Source organism: Schistocerca nitens, chromosome 4 (assembly GCF_023898315.1).
Source record: "Schistocerca nitens isolate TAMUIC-IGC-003100 chromosome 4, iqSchNite1.1, whole genome shotgun sequence".
Taxonomy (NCBI): Eukaryota; Metazoa; Arthropoda; class Insecta; order Orthoptera; family Acrididae; genus Schistocerca; species Schistocerca nitens.
In genome coordinates this window covers 142,695,325-142,701,285 of record NC_064617.1, presented here as the reverse complement: position 1 = coordinate 142,701,285, position 5,961 = coordinate 142,695,325, and the positions used below count along the sequence as shown (strand labels likewise).

The 5,961-nt window shown below is 44.3% G+C and overlaps 1 non-coding gene across 1 annotated transcript; it reads right to left on the bottom strand.

Annotated features, from left to right (window-relative positions):
• Positions 1 to 3,855: 3,855 nt before the first annotated feature.
• On the bottom strand, positions 3,856 to 3,939 carry Trnas-cga (transfer RNA serine (anticodon CGA)). Its single transcript is given in 2 exon segments — positions 3,856 to 3,890; positions 3,900 to 3,939. It is a non-coding gene; the product is annotated as a tRNA-Ser (tRNA).
• Positions 3,940 to 5,961: the final 2,022 nt, after the last annotated feature.

Sequence of the window (5,961 nt, the reverse complement as noted above, 5' to 3'; positions counted from 1 at the left end):
TTGCTGAAAAGGTCGATATCGTGTTGATGTATGGCTATTGTGATCTAAATGCCCAACGGGCGTGTGCTATGTGTGGTGCTCGGTATCCTGGACGACATCATCCAAGTGTCTGGACCGTCGCCGGATAGTTACGTTACTCGAGGAAAAGGAAGTGTTCAGCCACTTGTCAAACGTCAACCACGACCTACAACAAATGATGATTCCCAAGTAGGTGTTTCAGCTGCTGTCGCGGCTAATCCGCACATCAGTAGCAGACAAATTGCGCGACAATCGGGAATCTCAAAAACGTCGGTGTACCACATGTCTATGCACCAGGAATTGCATGGTGACGACTTTGAACGTCGCGTACAGATCTGTGACTGGGCACAAGATAAATTACGGGACGATGACAGATTTTTTTCAAACGTTCTATTTAGCGACGAAGCATCATTCACCAATAGCGGTAACATAAACCTGCATAATATGCACTATTGGGCAAAGGAAAATCGACGATGGCTGCGACAAGTGGAACATCAGCGACCTTGGCGGGTTACTGTATGATGCGGCATTATGGGAGGAAGGATAATAGGCCCCCATTTTATCGATGGAAATCTAAATGGTGAAATGTATGCTGATTTCCTACTTAATGTTCTACCGATGTTACTACAAGATGTTTCACTGCATGACAGAATGGTGATGTACTTCCAACATGATGGATTAGCGGCACATAGCTCGCGTGTGGTTGTAGCGGTATTGAATAGCATATTTCATGGTAGGTGGATTGGTCGTCGAAGCACCATAGCATGGCCTGCACATTCACCGGATCTGACGCCCCCGCATTTCATTCTGTGGGGAAAGTTTAAGGATATTTGGTATCGTGATCCACTGACTACGCCTGACAACATGCGTCAGCGCACTGTCAATGCATTTGCGAACATTACGGAAGGCGAACTACTTGCTGTTGAGAGGAATGTCGTTACATGTATTGACAAATGCATTGAGGTTGATGGACATCATTTTGAGCATTTATTTCATTAATGTGGTATTTAAAGGTAAAAGCGCGGTAACAGCATGCGTTCCCAGAAATGATAAGTTCACAAAGGTACACTCGACAGCAAAAAAGTGGGTCACGCCTGAATTCCAATGTGTAGGCTGCACCTGAATGTATGCAACCAACACAGCATATCTGTGTTGCATATCGTCGCAACCCTCCACAGTACAGTCGTTGTAAGGTACACAATGGGTACCACTAGAGACTACTGGAGAACACTGGTCTTTATGACAGTCCGTCCAGATATAAAGTAACACCACGATAGTACAGGAGAAATCAGACAGTCCTTAACGTTTGTAAACTAAACTTAATTACAATAAGTGACATTTCAAACGTTATGGGACAGCTAATTTTGTCACATAAATCGTTCAGTAACCCTTAGGCACAATTAAATATTTGAAACAGTATATGGATTTATGAAGTTGTATGGCAATTGGAAACAAGTTCTTTGCTGTCTAAAAGGTTTACCCAACACATGCTGAACGTCGTTCAACGTTCAACGGGGAGTGGTTTCGCATAAACTTTATGTAATACTAAGCAGTTAACAGAAAACGTGATTAACGGCGGCAAGCACTCTACGGAAATCCCAACATTAACAGCGAATCACAAGTAATATCACTGTTCTCATTACTCATCAACCGTTACTTGTACGGAAAGTTGTACTTTAAATGACATGACCAACGTCTTCATTCTGGATCCGGATGCAAACTCAGAACGTAAAGCCATTGTTAACCAAGAAAAGCTTTGTGCTTTATCGAGACTCGATCACTAGGCAGAAACAGACGTCAAATATTGACGTTTGCACCAATATCAGTTAGCAATTCTCAACTTGAACGTAAACGACGATAATGTTTATACGAAACCAGGAACCCTAACATGACAATTACCTTATTGGTAATTAACCTCTCCCGCGCCCGGGTTCCCGGGTTCGATTCCCGGCGGGGTCAGGGATTTCCTCTGCCTCGTGATGACTGGGTGTTGTGTGATGTCCTTAGGTTAGTTAGGTTTAAGTAGTTCTAAGTTCTAGGGGACTGATGACCATAGATGTTAAGTCTCATAGTGCTCAGAGCCATTTGAACCAATTAACTTCGAAAGATGTTGCACGAGTATATTATTGCATTGTCAAGGAACAAAGGATGCACATCTTTAAAATTGAAAAATGCCATCATTTAATGCTGGTGACAAGGATGCAAAACCAGCACCTAATCGGACTGTTGAATAACTACATAAAATCAGAATGTAGATATCACAGTTTCTCACCAGTAGTGAGGTTGGAACCTTAAATGACGACTGAAGTGGTTTGGCCTGACCGGGATTCGAACCCAGCGCCTAACGCGGTCGTTGTCTAACCAGGAAGAGAAGAGAAATTTCCAATGTTGGTCCACCATTAGCGAGATGTGCGCACGTTTAACTAGAAATAAGACGACGGAAACGTCTATGCTGACTGAGAGTAGAACGCCGCACACATGGTTATGAAGATACGTTGATAACCAAATTCTTATTCAGTAGTAGCTAGGAGTAGCATGTTTAGTTGCAAACCTTAAGGCCTTTCTCATCCCTAGTAACGTGTTGCCTAATAACTGCGATATCATGGTGTTAATTTACGAGTGTATTGACTGCCGTAAGAGCAAAGTTCTCTAGTAGTCATGTATCATTGAGATGTAAATGAAGTGCATCAGCAGAAAGTAATTTCCGTCGTGCAGCACGTATTGTTTCAGAGACACTGAGTACATGTTATAACTGCACAAAATGTGTATTATATACTACGTATATACTATTATTCGGAGAAGCTGCCTCCAAACCTGTTTACTTTTACATTCCGCTTAGTTGTCGTGGTTGAATACAGGTTTTCTTAAGGCTACATCTAATGCAGAGCGCTCACAAGAAAGAATAGTTTCCTGCGTCATGCTATTGCTAGCTAGGTGAAATATATTGTTGTAGCTATGTTTAAAATTAATGTATTTTTGAACGTACTGTTCGTCAAATATTTGAATGAATCGTCAACTGTAGGTGTGCCTGCACATGTTATAGTATAATAGCTGTAGCTGCGTTAGTTTATACTACAGACTTGGGTTGGTTAGGTGTAACTTTCGATCCTTCAAGGGGTGATCGTGGCCTTGCGGCCCGGGTCTGTACTAGCCGCGGCTCGCGGGCTACGGGCCAGCCAGGCTGGCCGAGGCGAGACGGAAGTGAGCGAGCTGGCGGTGGTGTTGGTGGGCCAACAGTGGCGTATGCCTCTGCCTCTGCCGCTCCGTTTGACGTAAATATGATTACCTCCTCTCCTGGCATCAGTATAAGAGCGGCAAGCAGAAATAAACATCAGGCTGCCTGCCGTAATGGCTAACTGGGAGAGGTCTATTCGAGATAGAGTCGTCGCTCTAATTGAAGAAGGAGGATATTCCATCAGAGAAGCTGGCAGACGGTATGGCGTACCACTTAACACTGCAACGAGATGGTGGAGGATCTGCCTTGAAAGAGGCACCACCAACAATGCTCTAGTCTTAGGCAGGAAGAGAGTGAGATCGCAGCAGGAAGACAGGGACCTAGTGTCTAGGAGCAGAGAAAATCCCTTTCTGAACGCGAAGCAGTTGCGGCGGGAGACCAACTTCCCCGGCTCCAGTGACACGATTCGCCGAAGGCTGAGGGACGCTGGACTGCATGCACGACGATCCGCCGTGAAACAAGAGCTCAGCGAAGACAACGTTTTATACCGGCTAGCAAAAAAACGGCTCTGAGCACTATGGGACTTAACTTCTAAGGTCATCAGTCCCCTAGAACTTAGAACGACTTAAACCTAACTAACCTAAAGACATCACACACATCCATGCCCGAGGCAGGATTCGAACCTGCGACCGCAGCGGTCACGCGGTTCGAGACTGTAGCGCCTAGAACCACTCGGCCACTCAGGCCGGCATACCGGCTAGCATTTGCTGAGCTCCATCTAAAGGCGTCGTGGGACAACGTCATTTTCACTGATGAGAAGGTGTTTTACACCAGTAACGACGGTCCATGAATCGTTTACAGGACGCAAGGGACTCGCCATCGACGCGAATATGTAACCACGACGAGAAGAAGTGGCCGGCTATCTGTTACCTGCTGGGGTTGGAGTTATGCTAGAGGGGCGGGAATTCTTCACAGGATAAAAGGAACTCTGGACAGCGTGCAGTATGCCCTCATATTGGAAAATGTGATGCTTCCGTCAGTGCGAATGCTGTACGCAGTAGGGGACGTCACATTGCAAGAGGACCATTCTCCCATTTACAAGTCTGCATTTGTTCAGCAGCGTCTCTCCACGACTGGCGTCAACGTCATGGACTGGCCACAACGGGCGGGTGATAAGAATCCCATGGAAACCATGTGGGCTGAGGTCGCCAGAACATTAACAGAGAACTGGCCACGAAACCAACCAACCAACCAACTAACTACTGCGGACGCTCTTTGGGACTGCATCCTGGAAGCCTGGGAGGAAGTTGCTTCTTCAGCCTGTTACATCCGACGGCTTATACATTCTACGCGAAGACGCATGATAGTACAAAATAATGAAGGATTCTGGATAAAATATTAGAGTCCTTAAAATGTTTTGTTATGTCTTCTTTTTCGTCATTTTTCCACATCGGGAGCTAGTTTTCCTTTGAGTTTAATTCAAGTGGGTTTCTTTTAAATATACAGTTTGTTAAATATTCTATTTTGATTTCATTTATACCCTGTCTAGATACTTACAAACTAATCAGCGTAGATGGACTGTGTCACAGTAGTTTTTGTTATTTCAGATACATCTCTCTCTTCCCCTCCATTCATGAATACACTCTCCGTCCTCCACACAATATGCAAACGATTTCATACTATGTTTACTCCTTGTTAATATCTCCTGTATTCTCTCTCACACACTCTCTCTCTGACACTATCGCCGCAAGTGCTCTTCCATTCCATTCCCTCTAAACTTTATAAACAAATCTAGCGGTTTCCATTGACATTACATTTTCTCTTTTAATTGCTGCTGTTTTTACTCTCTATCATTCTTCTCAACACCTATGAAACCGTATTCTTTGATCTCCCCTTCCCTATAACCCATTCTTCGTTCTGAAAACAGTCCTTCCTTATCTCTCGGTCCTACGATAAAACGAACTTGGCACACATCTAAGTAAGCAATACTTTGCAAGCATTACACGCTTTTATTTTGCACTTCTGCACTTCTATCCATTCTCAGATCCCGCCCTCCTTCCTGTTACCCGTCCCTTGACATCTGCATCTACATCTAAATGAATACTCTGCAATTCCTAATAATGTGCTTGGCAGGGGGTTCTGTGGTCTGGTGAATTAATCTTCTATTGAAGTGTAGAACGTGTAGGTTCACATCTGACGTCAGACGTAGATTTTTAACACACACAAGTAACTCTCCTTCACCGGTAGTAACGCCAAGTGCAGAACGCCAGTAATTTGCGTAGTACAATAACCCCAGTAAAGACAACATCCCTTCGCTGCCGACTGCGGCAGAGCGGCATTCGTTTGAGCTGTGACAGACGGAGAAACACCGGAAGGAAGAGACTGTCACCAGCATGGCGTCGTAAACTAGAAAACGTATTTCATTTAATGAACCAATGGCCATGTAAGTTCACAAGGCTCTTACTTTATTTGAAACTAAGACGTTGAAAATTGTGGTGCTGGACTGGGATTCGAATTCGATTTCACTGTGTTCCCCAAGATAGAAAACTCTTCTAGGTCTCCTATAAAGGCACCTATCTGATTTCGAATCCTGATCACCACAAAATATTCATTATTTCATTTCAAGCCCTAGCATGTGCACTCCGAACTACTGGTGAAAAATAGTTGCATTTTCAACGTCTCTTCGTGCATTGTCAGCTGTAACGTGTTCGTTTCAACTCACAGCCATGTGATGAACTTTTTATCACAACATTACACGATCAAACGTT